We start from the raw sequence: 25,988 nt of genomic DNA on the forward strand, positions 1-25,988 counted from the left end.
AAGACCTTGAGCCCTGGGCCTCTCACTCTTATATACTATCAGTTCTCATCACGCACAGCAAGCCACGCCACCTCACCAGGCACGCAGCTTCAGCTAATCAGGGCAGCAGGGGCATATCTCCACCAAATGGCTTCGCCAGTAACCTGGTACACCTGCGCAGCTCGGTTTGTGGTTTATATGAGGAAGTCAGGTGCAAGTCATATGACTTAGCTGCAGTCCCTGGCGCCTTCTTGGGATCTCCTCCTCACATTTCCCCTTTTTCTTTTTTGGCAGAGAGAATGTCTGTCTTAGATTGCTCCCTGCAGCAATGTCCCTTTCCCGTCCTTGGGAGACAAACAGCATTGGTTTGATCCCTGTCTTAGGTTGGTGACATGCCCAGGGAGTCTTATCCATCACTGACTACTTCTCTGTCATGCCAAGCCACACTTGGGGAGATTGTGTTTTGCTTGCGGCAGGTGCATCAAAAGGCCAGGATGTTGATTAATCTATGGCCAGATCTTAATTGCTGCAAGCAAGCCTCATGGGTGAAGGTAGAGGTCTGATCCCCAGTGTGCAAGCATAGGGGCCTTACACAAAACCATCCCTTGGGCTCATCACCCAGAGAGGTCTTGGCCAACTTCCGTGTCGTTTTTCCTGGGGGAAGGGAACTAGGACACTGAACCTTCATGCAGTCAGACATGCCTTCCACAGGATGCCAACAGCAAGCTATCTTCTGTGCAGTGCTTAGCCTCGCAACCCATGGCATAATGCAGCATAATTTCTTTTAGAGTGGCAAACCGAATCTAAGGAGATTGTCCCGCCTCCACTGAAGCAAAAGCCTACGCTATCATGGCAAAAGTGCGGGCCTGCACACACTGCACCTGACACATGTGCCAAACACACAACACACACACTATTACAAGCATACATTCCAGGGCTCCCATCCCTACTCATCAGCCCTGAAGCAAGGGAGACAGTTTGTAAACAAAGTAACTTGAAAAGGCAAAGGTACAAAGCAAGGCATCCTAGTCACAACGGCCAAATGATATAATGAACGAATATCACTACTACAATTAACATTATTCTTCTAAACAATAAACACAAAAGGAGATCACATACAAACAGGCATAGCCAGAAAAGAAACATTCCTTCCTCCAGCAAATTGAAATACAGAAGTTTCAAACACATTAGAACCATTCCAATAACATTTGCATTACCCCAGGCCCCTCCCGCCACCTTGCTTAAGGGGGAAAGATCAGTGCAACTACAATTCACCCCACATAACAACCGTACATATAAGGGCCAGTGCCCAAGGTGGAAGGGAATCAGGAACACTCCTACAAAAAGGAAAGAGGGGCCCATCTAGGTTGGGAGGGTATAGTGCCATTGCCCTTGGATATACTGGCAGGCCACACCCCTCGAATCCAGGTAACATTAACTTTAGTAGATACAGCTGAACACAATTACTCATCTGTGAAATATTTTGAATCCTCTGAAAACAACAATCCCTTTAGTTGAAGCAGCATAGAAAAGCAATTGTAGTGAAGCATTAGATGTAAAGAATTGAGGAAACACTTGAATGCGTCAATGACATGGGTTTCAGGAACACAGCCCCAACGTAGCTCTTCAGTTCTCACTAGCCGGAGCACCTCCAGCCACAGGAACATCCATCCAAGTCCTCACAGCTCCACCTGCCCTGAATTGCTCTGGTCAGCCACTCCGGGACCTGTAGCTGTTGTCGATGATCCTGAGGAAACACAAACAGACCCTCTCTCCCAAACCAATTGAGAGCGTGCCTCATTGACTCTCTGGAGTTCTACAAGACCTTCAACACCGGTGGGCAATGATTTCCATACCCTTACGGCAATCTGATTCACCTGCTCAAGCACCTGCACTGGATATCCTGTCTGTTGTGCAAAGCGACCTTGACTAAGCAGCATATCCCTGTCCCATGCTGGATTTCCTGCAGCAACGTTAGCCGCTGCCTGTTCACTTGCAAATTCAATATGGAAGACTTTCCAATCTAAATACTGCCCAGGTGAAAGGCATTCCTTTACCAAGCCTGCCCAATCGGACGGCGTCATGCAGTGTCTATTTAAGGCCTCTACTTGAGCCACAGTATAGGAGACAGTTAAGTCGTGCATCTGTACAGACTCAGCCAAATTCCTGATTACTTTGAAATCTAAAGGCTCATGATATTTCTGCCCTGCTTGGTCGGTGAAAATAGCACATCCCAGCAAGGAGAATCTAACCTCTCTCCAAACCTCTGAACAGAAGGTCCGCCTATAGGTGTCTGCCGAGGAGGCATAGGGAGGGGGCGCAGAAGCTAATTCACCTTCCTCCTCTGCCTCGGCTCTTTTGTCCTTTCTGTCCACCTGATAACACTGTGTCTCCTTTCTTTTTCTTTTTTTTTTAAGCCCTTCTCCTCTTCCCACATACTCTCTTGTTGCTCTATAAGGATTTTCTGACCTGTCTTCACTGCCTGACAATTCAAACAGTATCAGAGTCCATATATCAGAACAAACAAGACCAATATTATCAGACCTACCCACAAAGGGTCAATGGGAGAAAAAAGCATAACTACACAGCGAGGATCTATTGATCACTACACTGAGGTTATCATAGTTCCTTAACTTGTCCCCAAACCATGAATCTTAATTTGTCCCAAAACCGTGAACCTTAACTTGTCCCAAAACCAGGAACCTTAACTTGTCCCAAAACCGGGAACCTTATCGTTACTTTGTGCCTGCTTCCTGGCAACTTTATATTTGCCTCTAAAACAACAAAACAAAACAAACACGAATTGACAGACATATGGACAATTTGGTGCACCAAAAACAGATAATAGACAGACAGGGAATAGAACTTGGTGTCTCAAAAGGACCCAGATATCCTAACCAGAGCTAAGAATATCTCCGTAGGAGCCAGAGAGGAAACAGGACGTCTCCCGTTTTCCTTCTGTCCCTAGGAGAGCTCTGAAATAGCTTATTTTCATTTTTCTCTTATATTTCTTATTTTACTTATATTTCTGTGCATGCCTTTTTCATTTCTCTCTGTTTCTGATATGCTTCCCTGGTGCTCCTGTAAAAGTTGCTACCCTTATCAAGGCAAGCGACAATTACCGGACCTACTGCTTAAGAAAGCATACCTCTCAGAGACTCACGTTAATTTCTTTTTACTTACTGGTACCACTGTTCCCCAGCTGAAAAGTTCTGAATCCACGCAGTAGAATCCTTCTCAACAGTCTGTGTTGCGGGAACACTTCATTAACCGGGGGTCTTCGCTCGTGCCTGAAGATGTTACTTCCCGGGTTTCGGCACCATTTGTGAGTGCCCAACTTGCCAGCAAGAAAGACACCACAATAGGATCCTTCTGCACACGTTAATTGGGAGAGCATTGACTGTGTAGGCGAAAGACCCCGAGCCCTGGGCCTCTCACTCTTATATACTATCAGTTCTCATCCACGCACAGCAAGCCATGCCACCTCACCAGGCACTTCAGCTAATCAGGGCAGCAGGGGCATATCTCCACCAAATGGCTTCGCCAGTAACCTGGTACACCTGCGCAGCTCTCACGATGTTTGTGGTTTATATGAGGAAGTCAGGTGCAAGTCATACGACTTAGCTGCAGTCCCTGGCGCCTTCTTGGGACTGCTGCCACATCTGCTCCTCACTTGTGGTAATATCTGATACCTCTTCGTAGGTTTACTTATGTTGTGTTCACACTGCAAATGCAAAATGGGCTCTGTCTTGTGGAGCCAGGGGAATTTGGAAGAAGCAATATTTAATGACCATGTCCGTTATTCATTATGGAGGTGGGGTGGCACCAGGGTGGGGCAGACGTGCAAGAGTCGTCCTTGTCTTCTCCATTTGTTCATTAACAGCCTCCAGCTCCTGAGGTAGTCTGTATTTGCCAGACTTTCTTTATCTCGAAGATGGGGTTATTAATGTCTGCTGGTTGAGGGTTCAAGATGACAGTTATAGCTGTTCCTCGGCTAATTCCTTAAGAGCAATAAGTTTAGGTTTAATGATGGGTTTAATGATCCACCCAGTTGACAGCTTCGGTCAGCCAAGTCAATGATACTGGGTCAGGGATCTTATCGTGCACTAGCTTGTAGTGGACAGTGGCCCTTAGAATTTGGGGTGACAGTCAATTTTATGTCCAATAAGGCCCGAACATTTGTGTTCTGTGATGTTATAGAAGGTCTGGTCATGTACTAGTTGTGAGAACAGTACCCATGTCCTGCAAAATATCCCTGCCCCGTAGGGTGTGGGGGACCTCAGCAGCTATGGGCATAAAAGAACCCAGGTTGCCATGTAGATCCTTCCAGTGTATAGGGTGTGTCATTATCTTTGTGGGTTTTGGCTGCCAGCTCCCTTTATGGAGGGGCCTGGGAGGACTTTCCAGTGAGGGAGTCTGAGTTAATTTTCTGTAATGATGATGGCATCTACCAAGCATTTAACAGGCAAGCCATCTGGGAGAGCAGTCATCATCAGGAAACGTGGAAGAACAGAAAAGGGTCCAATATAACCCAGACTTTTGTAGTTTCTCTTACTGGAGCTGAGGGTTGCCCCTTTTGGAGTTGAAATTTTCATTCACACCCTGGGTTCTACAGTCACTCACTCAATGGAACACCTTGTTACAGTTAGAACACTTGGTTCTAGGCTTTGTGCTAGACAGTCTTTCCTCAGGTGTCCCTTTTTTCCACAGCCACAGCACAGGTGGTCAGGAGGGCTATTTTGGGTAATTCCAAATGATTTCATTCTCTCTGTGACCAAGGCATCTAAAGAAGCAATTAAGGTCATGATGGGCCTGGGCCCTGGGTTAAGATGTCTAGTTGAGAACACACCCTTATGTATGCCATCATTTTTAACAGCTGCATGTGGGTGGCGGCCTTAAGCCCCTCCTAGGTGAGTTGTTTAACCAGCATGTCTCGAGTGGGTCCTGAATCCACCCCTCTCTACTGCCCCAGGAACACTAGTGAGAAAGTCTGCAGAGGACTCACCTGATTGGTATACAAGGTTATGGAAACAGGCAGAGGGATCTCTGGGAGTGCAGGCCTTAAGTGCCTTAGAAGAGAGAATGGCCACTTAAAATAGACTTCCTCCTCTTCTTCAGTCCTTTTTCCTTCCCCTCTCATCTATTTCTTTTACTTGCCCCCACTCTGAACCATCAGTCCCACCTTTCCCCGCCAATGCCCAATCACAGGATCTAGCATTTATTGACCAGTTAAAATGGGTAGAAGGTTCACATGAGATCTCCTGAGTATGTGATGGCCTCTTGTCAGGGACAGCCCCTCTTGATGCAGAATTAACATAAGAATATGAGCAGCATCAGGACAACCCACAACACTTGTGAGGCCTGAGTGATGTGTTAATTAATAGCAAATAATATTAATCTATATATTTTGAGCAGATAAAACAAACAGCAGACCAGGCCAAGGTGATTCCATGTGGGAGAGGTTTATTGTGCAGTATAGGGGGGCGGCAAAGCAGGTAGAAGGGCAGAGAAGAGGAAAAAGAGAGAAAGTTGGGAGAGAAAAGAGAGAGCAAGGAGGGGGTGATCCCCTAATTTATACGGAAAATGACGTCACAGTGAAAGAACTTAGTGGGGAAACCCACACTCAATTTTCAATTCAGCGTGCACCCAAAGAATCATGAACAGACCATCTTGATGTAAATACACAAGGTAGTTTAATGGCAGAGCTCCGGGTGGAAACTTATCTCACGCAGGAGACAGTGGATTTGACCACATGGCTTGAAAGCTGGGGATTTTTATAGAAAAGGGTCTGGGTCTGGGGGAGGTGTGGTTTCACATGATTGGTCCATTTAAACATCAGCAGGGAGGAATTAGCATGGTTTCACATGATTGGTTCATTTAAACATCAGCAGACTGTACATGCAGATCAAGGTAACAGCAGAGCATCTGGTTAACATTTAACTTAGGTCAGAAGGGCAGGAGATAGGGAGGTGCTGGGCCAGTCCGGATTTCTTGTATGTCTACCCTATCTTTATGGCTAGTTGGTTCCTAGGATGACTTTACAGCCTTTGTTCTTTGCTCTAAGCCCAAAAAGCCCTCCTAACTTAACTAGCAAGCTGCATGAGTCATGAACCTTGAATTTTAATTTTCTTTCAACACAAGTGAGGATGGGAACTGAGCCAAGGGGATTGTGAGATTGAGGGTCATTGTCCTGGCAATGCAGGTCAAGGGTTACAGGCCAGGGGTTGGAGTGTCCTGGTGCTAACACTGAGGTCATGGATAATAGCTTGGTCAGGGGTGTCTTTTTTTTTTTTTTATTGGGCTTGTTCCTCAAGTGTCTGGAGGCCCAGGCTGCTCCCATCTTCAGAATCAGTCTGGACTTGTCTTGGCAGGTGGAGAAGGAAGGGACCTTTCTTTTCTGTTCCTCCTATAGCCCACCATTACTGGAAGAAAGGCTGCCTGGCGGAGATGGAATCTGGGTGTAGAGGGATCTCAGTCCTTGTTCGACATCCTTGTATTGGACAGTCCTGGGTCCCTATAACTTTGTGGTGTCCACTGTAGGTTTCCCTAGCATAGAATCTCCAATGATAGGTGTTGGGAAGGCTAAGGAGAAGCTGGGCAGCAATAGAGTTAGCATGAAGAATGACAAAAACAGCCAAGAGAATAGAGGAGAGGGGGACTTGTGGAGGGCACATGGCCTGGGCAGCAGTCACCAGGTCATGGATGTCCTTCCAGGAGATCTTGTTATCCTTCTGGATGTGGCGTTTCCTCTGCCTCCTCCTACCCTTCTTCTGTCCTTGATCTACCAGTGAGAGGCGGGACATCATCTTGGTTGGTGGGGTGGTGTCAGACATTTCTGGCAGGAACCCAGATAGGCTTAGGCTGGTCCTGTGGAAAGACGCAAGCAAAACCCCTCCCAGTTGTAAGGAGGGAGTTTGGTCCCTTCCAAATTCCATCCAAAGGATGTCACCATCATACTAGAATGGGGGGTTTTAATTTTGGTGTATGCCAATGGAGGAAGATAGGACTTTTTTTTTGTAGATGTTAAATATGTTTAGGGTAGTCAGAGCCATCATTAATTGTATATTTATCGCTTCTGTCTCCGACCAGCAGAAAAGTGTGACGACACAGCGTTCTTCTCAAAGCAGTTTATTCAGGAACCTTTCAACATGCAAGCAGGAATCTCTCCTAGCCCCCAATCGCAATCCCTTATATAACCCCTCAACCACGCCCCATCAGCCCCTTCCGCATAATCTCAGTTCATTGGCCTTTGTCAAATGGCCTGATCTTGTGTCATGGTGCGCCTGCACAGCTATCACGATGGACGTGTGTCCCGCGCTAATTTTCCCGCCAGCAAGAAACAACGCGGCACATAAACAGGATCCTTCTGTAGCAAGCTTTAATGCGTCTTGAGAGGGAGAGCATCAGCTTCACAAGGCGGAGACCCCAAGCCCGAAAACCGCCTCCCTTATATAGGAGATTTCTCTCGCCTCGGACGTGGCGATTCCCTATAGGCCAAATTCTTGTCACCCGAGGTGACGTTGTCATGCGGGCAACTGGCACCATGAACGGTTAATGCCAGCACATGCGCGGATCACTTGTTCATCTCCAGAGGCAGGCGATGTCGGCGCCATCTTATAATGGCGACGATGTGGGGTGGCGCCCCACATCTCCCCCTTTTCTATACAAAGGCAAGCCAGCCACCCATTCAAGGAGGGCGGAAGTAGAGGCCGAATCCCCAAAGATAATTTAAAAACAAAAGATATGTGCAGGGGTCTTGTCTAGGCTCTAGGTGGGACCCGACATACTCCTGACCGATCTCTCTGTCGTTTTTCTTGAGGAAGGGACACTAGGACAGGCAACCCTTTTCAAGACGGCATGCTTCCCAGAGAGAGCGGGGGTATCTCTCTGTGCGATGCTTAGCTCAACAACCCTCATGGGCTGCTCAAACCGGGCACTCATCCTCGTGCGACGCATAGAGATGCTGAGGGTGCAAGAGCTGCCTGGCCGGCGACCGGCTGCTAACATCCACTGCCGTTTTAGTGCCGCAAGCCAGACTTCCGCTGACCTTCCATGCTCTAAGGCCATGAGTGCCTGAGTTATCATAATTTTTTCTCTCTTGCTTTTACTATAAATTTTGCAAATTAGCCAAAGCATAAAGCCCAGTCCGAGGCAGAAAAAGGCTCCAAACATTCCCACCCCCACCCACTCTTTAAAATAAGAAAATGCTGAAGAAATCCAGGAGGCGAGGCCTTTGGTGAGGGACAGGTCTAGGCGGGTGGAGTTGATTTGTAATATCGCTGTTCGGAGTTCCCGCAGGGTCTGGTCAAATTCAACTGTCCAATTCTGTAACAAATGCTGGGATAAAACTTTAGAAAGATTAGCAGCCCGTGTGAAATTGTCATACTGTACAGAGGTCACACAAAGACCTGGCAATCTTCTTTCGCACCCTAATTGGGCAACTTGCCACAAAACATCTAATTGCTCTTGGACTAAATCTATGCGTTGATTCACTAGCAATAACCTGCCTTGAATCTGGGTATAAGCTAGATGTCCAGCCTCCATGGCCGTGGTCACCGTAGAGGACAATTTATTTATGGTGGCAGCCGACCGCACCGTGCCCGAAAGGGTCAGGGCCGAAGCAGTAACCGATGCTGTTACAGCGGTGGCTACGATGATGCCCACAATTACAGCAGAAATTCCAAAATCTCTCCTTTCTCTGAATAATGCCATTGAACTTGGGGCCTCCACAGGAACAGGCACAAATCGGGGCAGGCGTGCTACCAGGGCCAAGGGGAACTCAGAAGCATTCCAGCACAGAACATAATAACATGGTTGCATCATACAATCAAGCTTATCGGAATTACTTGGCAAGGAAGCATTACTAACAATCTAAAGAAAAGGGGGCCATACGCATATTGGCATCCTGACTAAGGCAAAGGGGAATGCGAGTCCTCCTTTGCATGGCAGAACGGGGCCAACTTTGGTTGTCTGAGACCTTCAGAATAATTAGCCCGGGGCCAGGTTCCAAATAATTCTGTAAAATTCCCGCCCCAATGTGTAGCATTTGTCCATCCATTAATAATATTTGACATAGATTGAGTATGTAACCCAATATAACTGGGCACCGTCCCATTGATGCTAAAGCATAGGCTACCCAGAAGGTAGTGAGTTCTATTATCCACTACTCGTTCTATTTGAGAATCCCAGGGCAAAAACGGAAGGCCTAATTCTTTATCAGTAACAAACAAGCGAGGGAAAACTTGGGCGTTATACATCACCGGCATTGGAAGTGGGAAGGTTGACATGATTCCCCATCGAAACTCATGTGTCCTTATCGTTGGCGCTAGGGTTATCCACAGAAAGGTCAGGAGAATGATCATCTTCTTGGTTTATACTTCGTGTTAGCCGCTCCGGGATCCAAAAAGGATTTTGTTCACTCTGTGGAAAAACACAAACAGCTCCCCTGGATCTTATTAGGATAGGATCCGGGCCTTTCCATTGATTAGTCAACACATCCTTCCATTTTACCAATTCTTTTGGTCTCTGGTTCCGAGCAGTGGCGCTCTGCAGCGCTCCTTCCTGCATCGTCCAGGTTTAAGAAATTTAGAGTAAAGAGTGCCATGGATAGTGCCACTCTTGGGCCAGGGGGCAACTCTGTTATCGCTCCTCCTTTCTGTTTAAATAAATAGGATTTGAGCGTTCGATGAGCTCTTTCAATGATGCCTTGTCCTTGAGGGTTATAAGGAAGTCCAGTGATATGGGTCACCTGCATTTGTGCACAGAATTGTTTGAATTTATTTGAGGTATAAGCAGGTCCATTGTCTGTCTTAAGACATTTTGGTCTACCCCAGGCACTCCAGGCCTCGAGGCAATGTTGAATTACATGAGATGTCCTTTCTCCTGAAAGTGGAGTTGCAAATAACACACCAGAACAAGTGTCAATAGACACATGAACGGATTGCGTCTTACCAAAAGATGCAATATGAGTGACATCCATCTGCCAAACTTGTAGGGGGGAGAGTCCCCTCGGATTGACACCATAATGAGGTGTGGGCAGAAACTGACAACAGTTTTGGCACTGTGTGACTATCTCGCGGGCTTCTTTCCTTGTTAAAGAGAAGCGCCGGCGAAGTGTTTCAGAGGTAACATGAAACTTACTATGAAAATTTTTGGCGGCCTCTAGTGGTGAGGATAGTGCTGTGGCCACAAGTCGCGTAGCCTGATCTGCCAGCTCATTACCCTCTGTCATGGGGCCAGGGAGTCCAGAATGGGCTCTCATATGTACGATATAAAAGGGATGTTTTCTTTGTAATAGAAGGTTTCTAATCTGTTCAAAGGTTTGTGCTACCCTACTAGAAGGTTTTATTAGGCCCGCAGTTTCTAGCAGGCGAACTGCATTAACTACATACAAGGAATCAGAAATAATATTGAGCGGGCAATCAAATTGCTGTAAAACTTCTAATACTATCAAACACTCAACAATTTGAGGGGAAACCTCCGAATATTGTCTGATATGGGTAATGTTATTAACTACATAGGCCCCTTGCCCGGTTTTGGAGCCATCTGTATAAATTACAAGACCATTTTTAAGTGGGGAATGACTTGTTACTTTGGGAAAAACTAATGGATGGGTCAGGGCAAAGTGTAACAATGGGTGCTTTGGATAATGATTATCAAATTTTCCACTAAATGTGACACATAGAATGGACCAATCATTAGAAGCAGCAGCTAACACCTGTATTTGATTAGGGGTATAGGGAATGACAATGATATTAGGTTCAAGGCCGAAGTATTTGATTGTCATTTTTAATCCCTTTAATGCTAATTGTGCTACTGCGGCCGGATACCAATCGATAATCTTGGCAGGGGAGGCTTGTGGATGAACCCAGCATAGGGGCCCCTCTTGCCAAATGACAGCAGTTGGTAAGCCTCGAGTGTCCAAGATACATAACAAAACCGGCTTGGAATAATCTATTCTAACAAGCTGCGCTTGACTTATTGCTTTTTCTACTTTATTAAGTGCCTCCACTGCCAAAGGATTCAATTTTCTAGGAGAGGTGATATGAGAATCCCCTTCCAAGATATCAAACAGGGGTTTCAATTCTGTTGAAGGGATTTTTAAAAAAGGTCTAAGCCAATTGATATCTCCCAACAATTTTTGAAAGTCATTTAAAGTATGTAAATTATCCATCCTGATTTCTATTTTTTGTGGCTTAATAATGTTGGGCTGTATAAAAGAACCTAGAAACTGTCCAGAGTCTGCCAATTGCACCTTTTCAGTGGCTATCTGTAGCCCCCATTGCTCTAATGTTTTCTGTAACACAGGAAAAACCTGTTGCAGTACAGATGGATTCTTATGGCAAAGCACGACGTCATCCATGTAATGGATAGACACTATTTGTGGAAATTGTCTCTTTATCGGGGCGAGTGCTTGGTCTACATACAGTTGGCAGATAGTAGGGCTATTGGCCATCCCTTGGGGCAAGACTCTCCATTGATACCTCTTATCTGGCTCTGTATGATTGATAGAGGGGACACTAAAGGCAAAGCGAGGTCTATCCGCAGGGTGTAACGGTATGAAAAAAAGCAATCTCTGATGTCTATAATGAGGATGTTCCAGCCCTTAGGAAGGGCGGACAGCATAGGTAATCCTCTCTGTACAGGCCCTAACAGGGACATCTGTCCATTTATAGCTCTTAAATCATGTAACAGACGCCATTTGCCAGACTTTTTCTTTATTACAAATATGGGGGTGTTCCAGGGGGAAGTAGAGGGTTCAATATGGCCGAGTTTTAGTTGTTCTGCAATAATTTGTGTTACAACGCTCAATTTCTCGGAGGTTAGCGGCCACTGAGGAACCCACACAGGATCCTCCGTTTTCCATGGTATAGGTCGTACTGCCTCAGTGGCGCCTAGGAAAAACCCAGGCCTGCTCTGTCCTTATTGGCCTTGTGTGAGATTGGGCGCGGTTCGCCTTGTTCATGGCGTCCCAAACCCTGGCCTTCTTGATAACCCATTTTCTCCATCATTTCTCTAAGACGTAATGAATAATCATTGGTCAGAGTCAGTCCTAAATCTGTCATGACATCTCTCCCCCAGAGATTTACAGGTAGGGGTAGAACATAGGGGGAAAAGCATCCTTTTAAACCTTCTGGTGACGTCCAGACCAGCCGGTTGGTACTAATGTCTGGACTGGAATGATACCCCAGGCCTTGTAAAGAATGAGAAGATTTTGTCACTGGCCAAGCTTTAGGCCACCAATGTGTGGAAATAATACTCTTATCAGCTCCGGTGTCAAGAATGCCCTCAAAATTTTTACCATTTATGTTAAGGATTAATTTCGGGCGCGAATCAAGTGACAATGTCAAATAGGCCGAATCCATTTCTGAAGATCCCATAAGTTTTTTATCTTGATTGGGTAATTCTCCCAGCAGCGGGAGGAGGAGGAGCTGAGCAATCCTGTCCCCTTTTTTAATAGAAAATACACCATGAGGGCTGGAGCATAGAATCTGCATATTTGGGATGTGTTGATTATCTGTTATGCCTGGATGGACTATTAGTCCGCATGCGGTAAGGGCACCACGGCCAATGATAAGTCCCACCGCGTTGTCCGGTATGGGAGGCCCTAAGGGCATGGCAGGGACAGGTTGAACCCCCATCTGAGGTGTTAATAAGATTGAGGTGGTGGCGCACAAGTCCATTCTTGTGCCTTGGCTTGATCTGCCTCCTCGCTCAGGGGACTGGTCCCAGCGAATTGGGTCCCGTATTTTTGAGGGCCCCGGGGCCGGGGGCCCGCAGGCCCGTTTTTTGGCTCCTGTCTAACAGGGATAGCAGGCGGGAGGAGGTTGCCTTTAATGTCTCTAGTTGATCTGCATTGACTGACTGGATGGTAACCCTTTCTACATCGGGAACATAGGGTAAGAGTTCTCTGGTTTTGCTTAGGTGCCCGGCAATCTTTTGCGAGATGCCCTGATTTCCCACAGTTGAAGCAGGTGCGACTGCTGCCCCCCGTAGGGGGAGGTCGCCTTTGTGCCTGTAAAATGGCTGCGGCGAGCCCAGAGTTACTCAACGGTCCACCAATCTCTCTACATATTCTAAGCCATTCTGACAATCCCTTGTTTTTCCTCGGCGCTATTGCACTTCTGCACTCCTGAGTGGCTTTTCAAAGATTAATTGCTCTATAAAGGGTCCGGCACAATCAGGATCCCCGAAAATCTTTCCTGCTACCTCCATCATCCTGGCCACATAGTCTGAGAATGGTTCCTGAGGTCCCTGTATAATCTTGGTGAGCTGATTACTAGTTTCTCCTTTATGGTTGAGTGATTTCCATGCTCGTATAGCAGTACTGGATATTTGGGCATAAGCTCCCCAATGATAATTGACCTGATCTGCTGCATAAGGACCCTGTCCTGTAAGGAGTTCAAAGGTCCAGTCTCTTTGCTCTGGGGTCAGGGCTGCGGCATTAGTCCTAGCCTGGGCCTGTGCCGCCTCATGCCATAGGGCCTTCCATTCCATGTATTGTCCCATGCTTGGTAGCACAGCTTTCGCCACTGTTTGCCAGTCACTGGGCGTCAGGGCGGTTAATGCCAGTCGATCTAACTGCATTAGAGTAAAACTGGCATTTGCTCCAAACTTTCTAACTGATTCTGCAAGCTCCTTTATTTGGTTATAATCAACAGGAGCATATATTCTCCCACCATCTTGCTCATAGACAGGGTAAGCGAGCCTGAGCTTGCGATGCACCTTTTCAGGTAACAATGAGAAAGCTTTAGGGCGTATCTCATAAGGTGGTGGGGCAGAGGGAACTGTCTGTACGGGATTCCTGGGTAAAGCATTAGGTTTTGTTGAAATGGCAGGTTTAGAGGTCCGTTTATTTAACGGCCTCTCATCAGGATAATACCTCTCTCTCTCATATCTGGTTGCTTCCTCATCAAGTTCTTCCTCTTCCTCTGTATCTAGTCTCCCACTCTCTGCTCCGGATGACTCTTCAGAGCTTTGAATATTGAGTGCTTCAAGCTCTTGGGTTGGGTACAACCCAGGCTTAGATATAGGTTGAAAAATCGGTACTCCCTCGGAGTCCGATTCCTCATGTGGGGAGGCAGGTATACTGCTTGTTCCCCTCTCTCCCGCCCTCTTAGGCTTCCTGGGAGGTCCTTTTTCACTTTTATTCTTTGGGATCCTCTTCCTAGTTTGTGCACGTGCACCCATCCTCTCACTACGCTCAGATTCTGACATGCCATCCTGAACGGTCTCCAACGCTATTTGTCCCTTTTTTCTGACTTCCTCACATGTTTCATCCTCAAGGCAGTTTTTGATCATCTTCCAAACTGCTTTGGTGCCCATACGTAAGTCGGGGCACAAATCAAGATCCTTCCCCAATTTTTTCCATGAGGCCAAGGTCAAGGAGCCAGAAACGGCATACCAAGGGGCAACTCTATCTACCTCCTCAACAAAGTGCTTAAGAACCTTGTCCCCTAGCTTTAGGTCTCTTTTCTTAAGGAGATTTTCAAGTGATGTTTGGATTGACTGTGACGACCCCATAATGGGTCAAAAGTAACCGCAGCTTATCTACGTCCGCCTTAAGTCACTGTTAGAATCAAAAAGATGTCTTGGCGCGGCCCACGGCTTATCTACGTCCGACTTACGGCAACAGCGAGAAACCGAAAGTACGGCTCGCCTTTCTGCTCTTTCATTTACAAGAGACTAATTTGGCGCCGCGATGGAGTGCAATGCCGCTTATCTACAACGGACTGATATGCTGTTGGAAACTTGTTAACACCACCGCCTATGTTCACAGATATAACTGGCCAGGAGGAAGAGTAGAAGAGCTAAAATAGTCTAGCCACAGTTCTGAACCCTCCCCGTCGCCGAGGGGTCTCCGAAGGTGCTGACGATGGTCTGGTCACAATTCCTGGGTTTTTCGGCACCAAATGTCCCGCGCTAATTTTCCCGCCAGCAAGAAACAACGCGGCACATAAACAGGATCCTTCTGTAGCAAGCTTTAATGCGTCTTGAGAGGGAGAGCATCAGCTTCACAAGGCGGAGACCCCAAGCCCGAAAACCGCCTCCCTTATATAGGAGATTTCTCTCGCCTCGGACGTGGCGATTCCCTATAGGCCAAATTCTTGTCACCCGAGGTGACGTTGTCATGCGGGCAACTGGCACCATGAACGGTTAATGCCAGCACATGCGCGGATCACTTGTTCATCTCCAGAGGCAGGCGATGTCGGCGCCATCTTATAATGGCGACGATGTGGGGTGGCGCCCCACAGACGTGTCTTATTTTTCAGGTGTATGAGGATGTCAGGTGCAAGTCATAAGACTTGGCTGCAGTCCCAGGCGCCATCTTGGGACTACCGCCACACCTGTTCCCCACATATATTAGGGGGATAGGTGGTTGCCTTTTGTTTTAGGAGTTGGTCTTTTAAGATTTGATGTGTTCTATTATTCCTTGTCCCTGAGGATTGTGGGGAATTCCCGTATGTTGGGCAATTTCCCAGTGTGTGCAGAAAGTTTTTAATTGAGAACTAGTGAAGGCCGGGCCATTATCAGTTTTATCTGTTGAGAAATGCCCATGATGGCAAAGGTGGAGAGCATATGATGAATCAATCTTTTAGAGCTTTCACCTCTTTGGGCTGTAACCCATATAAAATGTGAGTATGTATCTATGGTGACAAAAACATATTTCTGTCTACCGAATTGGGGAATATGGGTGACATCAATTTGCCATAAGGCATTGGACTTAAGGCCACGGGGGTTGGTGCCCAACATCTGTAAAGCTGGGGTGGTAATGAGGGATGCACAAGAGGAGGATGTCTTTATTATCCTCTGGAGTTGAGCAAGAGGGATGTGGAGGAAGCGGGCCTGAAACCCCTTTATATTTGTATGTGTGCATGAATGAAATTGATCTGCTTGTACAGTGGAGGCCATGAATGTCCCTGTTGAGGCAGTTTGGTCAGCGAGTGTATTTCCCTCAGATTTAGGACCTGGTAGGGGACTGTGCGATCAGACATGCTGGATGTAGATGAGGGGAATCTCTTTCCTTTAAGAGAGTGGATACCTGTATGAGTAGAGGGGAAAGTGGGTTGACATCTAGTTTGATGAAGGATCTTGACAACCAGGGGAGCAAATTATCAGCATATACACTGTCTGAAAAGAGGTTAAGGGGGCCTTGACTTCTTTTAGAGCTAGATAGATAGCATGTATTTCTTTATATTGTGGGGAGTGACTGGGTATCTCTTTGAATCGGAGGATAGGGGGCTCATCCTCAGGGGAGTAGTATATTACTGCTGCAGCCCCCCTTTTTCCCCCATCAGTAAATATTGAGGGGGCTCCTGCTATGGGCCCTTTTAAGAGTAGTTTGGGGGGCAGCCATCGCAACAGAGGGCAGAGGCCCATTTCTCATAAGTATAATGGTTGTCAGTTTGTCCTGGGAATCCTAATAAGCTGATAGCAAAGTGGGAGTGATTTTTGATTGGCCACTATGAATATCAGAGAGGGAGAAGGGGATGACAAGAATGTCAGGGTCTTTCCCTAGGGTTTGCAGGGCTCTATCCCTGCCATTTTTAATCATGCTGGCGAGCGCATCTACCTCATTTAAAACTCTGAGTGTGCCACCCATTGGGGTGTGGGGCCATTCCAGCCCCCCCGATGTTGGTAAAGGGCCCCCACAAGTGTAGGGGAGGAGTTAAAGATGAGGAGCTGTATAAGTTTTTTTGGGTCATACCTAGCAAGAGCCATATCTTTTAGGGCTGCATTGATGGAATTTAGAGCTTGGACTGCCTCTGGTCCCACTGTCCCAGTGTTCTCAGGGAGGAGAGACCTTTGTCTCCTTTCAGGAGGTTAAAGAGGGGTTGAAGGATGCTTGTGGGAAGGGGGAACCAGGGCCAAAGCCAATTAAGGTTGCCCAGAAAGCTCTGGAGGGAGGCGAGAGTTAATTTTTGAGGGAAGGAAAGGGTGGGTTTGAGGGGATGTGTTGAAGTAAGGGATATCTCTGTTCCTAAAAATGTAATGGGTAGAATAAGTTGGATTTTGTGAGGGGCTATTTTAAATCTTAGAGCAGATAGGGAGGGTATTAGTTGGTCCTTAATTTCAGAGGGGGAAGTGGAAGAGTCTCCACAAACTAAAATATCCATGCAATGATAGATACTGAGTCCTTTGTCTAAATAGGGTTTTAATGCAGTGGCTACAGCCTCCTGACAAATGGTTGGACTGTTAGCCATTCCCTGCGGGAGAACAGTCCATTTATATCCCGAGGCTGGGCCAGAGTTGTTAGTGGGGGGTACTGAGAATGCAAAGCATTCAGCCTTGGGGGTGAAGGGGAATGGAAAAGAAGCAGTCTTTTATGTCTGTTGCTAACAGGGGAACATTAGCAGGGATGGCTGAGGTGTTGTGTAGGCCTCTTTGTGGGGAGCCCCAGGTTTTAATTGCCCTCATATCTTGCAATAATCTCCATCCCCCTGAGCTCTTTTTTTATAGAAAACACAGGCATAGTCCATGGACTGCGAGAGGGGCGGAGGTGTTGTAGCAACAGCTGTTCTTCTACCAGCTGTGTGAGGGCTTTGAGCTTCTCCCTTGATAGAGGCCACTATGGGACCCAGATGGCTTCATCGGAAAGCCAATTGTATTAATTACGGTTCTCTAGAGTCACAGAACTTATGGATAGCCTTTATATAGTAAAGGAATTTATTGATGACTTACAGTCTGCAGTCCAATTCCCAACAATGGTTCAGTAGTAGCTGTGAATGGAAGTCCAAGGATCTAGCAGTTACTCAGTCCCACACAGCAAGCTGGCGAGGGAGGAAGACTCCCTTCTTCCAATGTCCTTATATTGTCTCGAGCAGAAGGTGTAGCCCAGATTAAAGGTGTGTTCCACCACACCTTTAATCCCAGATGACCTTGACCTTGGAGATTTAATCTTCTGGAATCCATAGCCACTATACCTCAAAATCTCCATACCAAGATCCAGATCAGAAACTTCTATCTCCAAGCCTCCAGATAAGGGTCGCTGGTGAGCCTTCCAATTCTGGATTGTAGTTCATTCTAAATATAGTCAAGTTGACAACCAGGAATAGCCACTACACCAATCAAGGCAGGGAGTACTAAATCTGACTGTGGCCCCTAGAATTGGGGTTGATTTGGAGGAGGGTTTTTAGGGTCTCCAGTATTATCTGTTGTGCCCACCTCGTCCGGCAAGGAAAACGCAACACTGTCGGATTCTTCTCAACAGCTTTATTGCAGGAACGCCTCAATGCTACGGGAACCCTGGGCACCCAGGGAGAACTCCTTATATACACCCCAGCACAGGGAAAAGTTTTGTGTCCTCCTGGGATTGGTCAGTCTGCCGGCACCTTAATTTGCATGCACCCGCTCAGGAGGGGTTGGCGCCAGATTCAGGCTACCGCCTGTGCAGTGGTGTTTACAGCCACGGTATACTGGAAACCGGCGCCATCTTTTAGGCATCGGCTGCCTACATCTCCCCTTTTTGTTTTTGTAAGAGTTCTTTTAAGGTTCGATGTGCTCTTTCCACAATGCCTTGGCCCCGTGGATTGTAGGAAAGGCCAGTAGAGTGACTAACCTGCATTATTTTGCAAAAAGTTTTGGAATGATTTTGATGTATATGCCGGGCCATTATCAGTTTTTACACTATCTGGCCTTCCCCAAGCTGCCCAGGCTTCTAGGCAATGGCCAACCATGTTGCAGGATTTCTCACTGGACATGGGGGAGACAAAAATGACACCTGAACAGGTGTCAATTGAAACATGAACATATTTTAATCTTCCATATGCTGAGACATGAGTAACATCCATTTGCCACAGTTTTAAAGGGATCAATCCTCAAGGGTTAATACCAACATGAAGAAGGTGGTGAAATTGTACACACTGTGGGCATTGTAACACCACATTTCTTTCTGAGGCTCGAGAGATATCAAATTTCTGCTGAAGTGTGGCAGCAGGAACATGATAACAATTGATGAAAATCTTTTGCAAGCTCCAGTGGAGTGGCATGAAAAATAAATTCCATGGGAGTGCTAGCGTCTATAAGGCATTTCGAATATGTTGAATAAAGAATTTATATGTTCTTTTCCAAATCAATTTTTGTAACTCTAATAAGATGGTGCACACAGGGCTGGTGGGTCTAATGGGTCCTGCAATTTCTAATGCACACACTGCATTTACTACATAAGCCGAATCAGAGACTAGATTAAAAGATTCCTTAAAAGCTTTGAATGCTTCCAACACAATTTTACATTCAGTAAGTTGCGGGGTGCCAGGATTGTATTGAAAAAGAACGGGTTTTTGAGAAATGACTACATAGGCACCAACACCTGTTTTAGAACCATCTGTATAAATATCCAATGCACCCAATATGGGTTTAGATGCTGTGACTTTGGGGAAAATCACTAGATGTTCACTAAAAAATTGTAGCAAAGGGTCTTTGGGATAATGATTATCTAATTCCCGATCAAAACTACATCGCAATAGGGCCCAATCATCTTATCAAAGAACTTAGGATCTGTATTTAATTAGCATTATAAGGTGTAATGATTTTCTGAGGGGGTGCTCCAAAATATTGAATACACGATTTAATGCCCCAAATCGCTAATTGAGCTACAGCAGTGGGATAATATTCAAGGGTTTTATTGGGAGACACATGAGGATAAATCCACAATAGAGGACCTGACTGCCACAACACTTCTGTTGGTTGACGGAATGTCTTCAAAATGCATAGGAGGATGTCTTGTCCTTTCCATCTATACAGCTTGGCCTTTTCTAAACACCTTTCTACCTTTTATAATGCTACTCGGGCCTCAGGGGTGAGAGCATGAGGTGACAAAAGCTGTGGATCGCCCTTCAATATATCAAAAAGATGGATTAATTCAAAATTTGATAGCCTCATATATGGACGAATCCAATTTATATCTCCCAACAACTTCTGGAAATCATTCAATGTTTTCAAATGATCTTTATGTAATTGTATCTTTTGAGGTGTAATAAAATGTGGAGTAATTCGAGCACCCAGGAACTCTCTTAAATTTCCCATTTGAACTTTATCAGGAGCTATAAATAATTGTTTCATTTCTAATTCTTTTACTAGCTTAATATAGGCTTCATCTAAACTTTCTTTATTCTTTGAGGCAAGAAAGACATCATCTATATAATGTACTATCCTTATTTTGGGGAATGCATTACGGACAGGTTGTAGGGCTTCTCCTACAAAAAGTTGACACATAGGACTGTTTGCCATCCCTTGAGGTAAAACTATCCACTGATACCATTTATCAGGCTCTTCATTATTCACAGAAGGAAGAGTAAAGGCAAAGCGCTTGCTATCACACAATGCAAGGGGAATAGAGAAGAAACAATCCTTAATATCAATGATTATAATAGGCCACTCTTTGGGTAAACTAGAAAGTAGGGGCAGACCCCTCTGTATGGGGCCCATAATCTGCATTTGATTATTAATGGCTCGAAGATCATGCAGGAGCCTCCATTTGCCTGATTTTTTTCTTAATCACAAATATGGGTGTATTCCAAGGTGATTGGGAAGGTTTAATATGTCCTAATTTCAATTGTTCCTCTACTAATTGTCTGGAAGCTACTAATTTTTCAGAGGAAAGAGGCCATTGAGCAACCCATACAGTCTCCTCTGTTTTCCAAGTAATGGGTATACCACCCTCAACGGCCCCTAGGAAAAACCCAACCCCTTTTTATCTTCTTTGAACTTTGCAGACACTGGCCTAGTCATGCCTTGTAATGACTTTCCTAACCCTTTTCCTGGAGTGTAGCCCATACTAGACATAATTTCTTGGGCTTGTGGGGAATACTCATTAGTTAGTCTAAGATTCATTTTGTTTAAGACATCCCTACCCCTTTGGGTCACAGGAATATCCACAATATAAGGAAAAAATTTCCCTGACTTACCTTCCTCATTTTTCCAAGTCAATTCCTTAGCATTTATAAGGGGAGCAGTCTCATAACGTAGACCACGGAGGCTTTGAGATGAGGTTTGTGAAGGCCATTTTGGCGGCCAATCATGAGTGGGATGATGCTGAGATCTGCACCTGTGTCTAACAGCCCCAGAAAGGATCATCCTTCAACCTCCAAAGTTAACATGGGGCGATCCTAATTCCATTGATAAGAAAGTGAACTGAGAACCTGTAGAACCTAGTCCACCCTCTCCTCTTATTTTATTATTTGCTGGAAAATATTTATGCAAACTTGGCAACAGTAATATTTGAGCAATTCTATCTCCTGGGGAGATAGCTGAAATGCCACTGGGGGAGGCCACTAAGATTTTCACAATCTCCGTATAGTCTGGATCAGTCACTCCAGGGGTAATTTGTAATCCTTTTAAAGCAGAAGATGAGCGGCCAAGCAATAGTCCTACAGTATCTTTGGGAAGGGGGCCTTTAAAATCTGTATCTATGGGCTTTACCCCCATCTGTGGGGTTAATACAAGTCTGGTGGTGGAGTGGAGGTCCAATCCTGCGGAGCCAGTAGTGGCTCTCAGTGGTCTCTCAGATGATGGAGAAACGGCCAAGGTTTCTTCTGGTCTTTCTGAAGAGCCCCATATATTTGAGCTGTGCCTTTGTTCGGCAATGCCTTCCAGGCTTTGGTAGCTACCTCATTTATTTGGGCATAGACTGGTTCAGGATAATTTGTTTGATCTAAAGCAAAACGACCTAAACCCAGAAGTATGTCTGCATCCCAATATCTCTGAGGATCTTGTCCTGTGGATAAATTTGCTGTTGCATGACTGTTTGCATATTCATAGGACAAGAACTTCCAGTCTAAATACTGTCCAGACGACAAACAAGCCTGAGTAATATTATTCCGGTCCACCGGGGTGAGGCAATATCTAGCAAGCGCATCGACCTGTGCAACTACAAAGGCTGCACTCACCCCGTAGGTACGGACTGACTCAGCCAGTTGCTTAATAGTTTTAAAATCTATTGGCTCATGATACCGTCATCTCTGGCCATTTAAGAAGACAGGGAAAGTCAGTCCAACTTCCTTCCAAACCTCTGGGCAAAATGAGGTACCTTGTTTACCAGCTTTTGTGGATTCCTTTTTTTCAGTATACTCAGGGTTAAAAGGTGGAGTGGTCGGCACTTTCAATTTTACTCTTTTGCCAGCCAATCCCCCCTTTTTTTAAAGGATTGGTTTTGTATGACCAATCTGGATCATACCTATCCCTCTCATACCGAGCTGCCTCTTCTTCTAGGTCAACTTCCTCATCTTTATCAAGCTCTGAATCACTGGAGTCAGAACTTGCTGAACTTATTGTTAAGTCTTTTAATGAGGGATATCTTTTTGCTATTTCCTTTTCTTTCTCATTATTTCCTTTTCCTTTTGAATTTGCCTTTTCTCCCTTCTCCTTTTCTCACTTTTTTGCCCCTTTTCTTTCTTTTGCTTATGCGTTTCCTATCTTCCTCTGACATACTTTCTTGTTCTGTAAGAATTTTCTGACCTGCCTTAACTGCTTCTATCAAACAAAACAGAGGCCAGAAATTACAAAAAACGAAACAACAAGGATAAGAGCTACCCATGCTGGGTCCCTGGGCGAGAAAAACATATCCCCCCCTTTTAACCAGGGATCAATTTGGGAGACTTACCAGTACCGCCGTTCCTCAGCTGAAGAGTTCTGAATCCACGAGATCCTTGGGTCCCCGTGCCGGCCACCAATTTGTTGCACCCACCTCATCTGGCAAGGAAAATGCAACACTGTCGGATTCTTCTCAACAGCTTTATTGCAGGAACGCCTCGATGCTACAGGGAACCCAGGGAACCCAGGGAGGACTCCTCATATACACCCCAGCACAGGGAAAAGCTTTGTGTCCTCCTGGGGTTGGTCAGTCTGCCGGCACCTTAATTTGTATGCACCCACTTGGGAGGGGTTGGCACCAGATTCGGTCTAGCGCCTGCACAGTGGTGGTGTTTACAGCAACGGTGTACCAGAAACCGGCACCATCTTTTAGGCATCGGCTGCCTACAATTATCTTTATGGATAATGTCTTCTATTATAATGTGGTCTCTTTCTGGTTGTGTGGTAAGAACCACTTCTAAGGCTTGTGAAATATCGCTCCCTAGAAGATTGGTCGCTACTTGAGCCACTAGGGGGCGTATAAGGCCAGTAGCCCCACCCGGGTCTTCCCATTTGTAAGCCTGTTTAGTGATGAATGTGTGAGAGGTACCCCCTATGCCTATGAGCTGGGGCCCAGGGATCAGTTGCCAATCACGTGGGATCTCTTGCTCTTTTAAAATTGTCCTGTCTGCTCCATTATCAATAAGGCACTTGAATGGTTTATTGTCTATTTTAATGGTTTATTTTGGATGGGAGCCTTCTGAGATGCTGGATACCCATAAGGCTTCTATGGGAGTAATAGTTCTTTGTTTACCATTTTTTAATGGGGTTATTTGAATTTCTGGAGTCCAGCTTCTTGAGCTCTTTGTATATATTGGATATTGGTCCCCTATAAGAGTTAGGATTGGTAAAAAATATTTTCCCACTCTGGTGGTGGCCTTTTTGTCTTATTGACAGTGTCTTTTGCCTTACAGAAGCTCTGAAATTTTATGAGGTTCCATTTGTCAATTCTTGATCTAGCACAATCCATTACTGTTCTGTTGAGGACTTTTTCCTCTGTGCCCATATCTTTGAAGCTTTTCCCCACTTTATCCTCTGTAAGTTTCAGTCTCTCTGGTTTTATTGGAGTTCTTTGATCCACTTAGACTTGAGCATTGTACAAGGAGATAAGGATGGATCAATTCGCATTCTTCTACATCATAACTGCCAGTTGTGCCAGCACCATTTGTTGAAAATGCTGTCTTTGTTCCAGTGGATGGTTTTAGCTCCCTTGTCAAAGATCAAGTGACGATAGGTTTGTGGGTGATCCAGTCCTTCAAGCCGGTGGCAGAAAGAATGACACAGACACCAAGTTGGGTTCACGCAACAGCTTCTTTACTTGTTCTCCTTCTTGCAGCTTTTCTTACAACAACTCCTCTTACAACAGCTTCTCTTACTACAACTAGCTTCTACGTAGGGCAAGGGCTAAACAACAAAAAAAAACCTCTGTGGCTCTCACCTTGTCCAGCAAGAAAAGACGCAACACGGTAGGATTCTTCTTTATTGCAGGAACACCTCCATGCTACGGGGAACCCGGAAAACTCCGGGAGGACTGCTTATATCCACCCCAGCACTGGGGAGAGCTATGTGTCCTCCTGGGATTCGTCAGTCTGTCGGCACTTTGATATGTAACACCCGCTCGGGAGGGGCTGGCGCCAGATTCAGGATGGTGCCGGCGCAGGTGTACCAGAGGTCAGTGCCATCTTTTGGGTGTGCAGCTGCCTACAAACCTCCTACTATCCTCGCGCTGACTGACCTCATCTAGCTCTACCCTAACTCATCCAATCAAAATTCACACATGCTCTAGGCATGAGCTCAGGTCAGTCACCAATAGGCTGACAGGTCTGGATCATGAGGAACAGTCCAGCCTGCCAAGCAGCCCACGCATGCTTTTTCATTGCGCATGCACGCACAAGGCAGTAAACAACATGGCCCATGCGGCCACACCCACTTCCCCCGCATCTCCCCCTTTTTATTAGTAGCTCTGGGATCAGTATCTGGCTTAGGTTGCCCCCATCCGTGCCACATCCTTACCCGTTATGGTAGTGACAAACTCACTTTCGCCATCCTATCTTAGCTTGGTATGCACACGTGAGGGTATTACCTGTCATTGATTACTAATCCAGTATGTTGAGCCAACATTGGGGGAATGTTCCTGCTTCCAAGGCTGCCATAGCCTGCACTAAAACTCATTTATCATCCCTGTTCCGCCTTCACATGTGTGCCATCCACCAAAGCATTCCTCCACATGCAACAGTCAGCAGGAGTGCTCAAAAGGCTATCCTTCCTTAATCCTTTAAGAATCCCACAGTTCCCTGGATGATCTCCAGCCATTGCTTTGTAATTGCAATCTCCACATGGGTGGTGTTGATGGCAACAATTGATGCTTGCAGTTCCTTCATCTTTGTGTCGAGATCATGACTCCAATTTCCTAGCAGCATCACACCAATTGCACACCACAGATTTGCAGCTCTGGAAAAATTCTGATACTAAACAGAGGGTATACACATTCCTGCCACATGAGTAATGCAGGAAGCAAATACTAACTGCTCCAAAATATTCACCTGTTCCTGCAACCAATCCACTCTTTGGTTAACCATAAGGATACCAGCTTTCAAATTTGTATTCCAGTGGAGCCCAAGCCCCAATTTCCTCTTTTTAGTCCCCTTGAAGGGAAGCTAGCATGGTGACTAGGCAAAAACAAAATTTGAGCATTTCAATCTCCAGGAGAAATGGCAGACACTCCTCTGGGGAAGGAAACCATGATCTTATTTTTGTGAACACCTTATTACTTTCAAAACACAGAAGTACGTAAAGAAAAACCTTTTATTCAAACCTGGCTATATTCTGTTCTATACCCCCATACCACACTGCCTTCGGTTCCCTGCCTGTTCCCTAAATGTCTTTTCCATATATTTTCAATGCTTACTGAAATACAGATTTTATAGACATAACTTTGTAACATATTTACATTAGAACATACATCTGCATACCTAAGAACCTTAAGTGTTTTTATCTTACACAAAACAATGGTCCCTTTCATAGTGTTGTTTTCCTTTTAATACTATTGGCTACTCCTCCCATCCACTGTATAAGACCATCTTTTCTCTTTTTCTTTCATTTAAAGAATTCTTCTTTAATGGCTCAAGTTTACTCAGTCTTCAGGAGCTTTCCTGCAGGTTTTAATGTTTTATCTTTGAGGAAATTGCTCAAAAAGTACCTAACCTTAACTCTGCCTTTATCAGAGTTTAGACACGTGTTCAAGATTTTATAAAGGCAGCCTGGATCCGATAAGTTGAAACTGACTCCTTCAATCTCTGTACATCCTTCCACTCCAGGGGTTCATGATACCATTGCCCCTGTTGGTCCTGAAATACTGGGAAGGCCCCCGCAACGTGGAC

General features: G+C 45.7%; 1 pseudogene; it reads right to left on the reverse strand.

Annotated features, from left to right (window-relative positions):
- LOC147002702 (igE-binding protein-like) overlaps positions 1-24,654 on the reverse strand; it is a 43,598-nt pseudogene extending 18,944 nt beyond the window's left edge.
- Between the last annotated feature and the right edge of the window lie 1,334 nt (positions 24,655-25,988).

This window comes from Mus caroli, unplaced genomic scaffold (genome assembly GCF_978045245.1).
Source record: "Mus caroli unplaced genomic scaffold, Mus_caroli_1 scaffold_9, whole genome shotgun sequence".
NCBI lineage: Eukaryota > Metazoa > Chordata > Mammalia > Rodentia > Muridae > Mus > Mus caroli.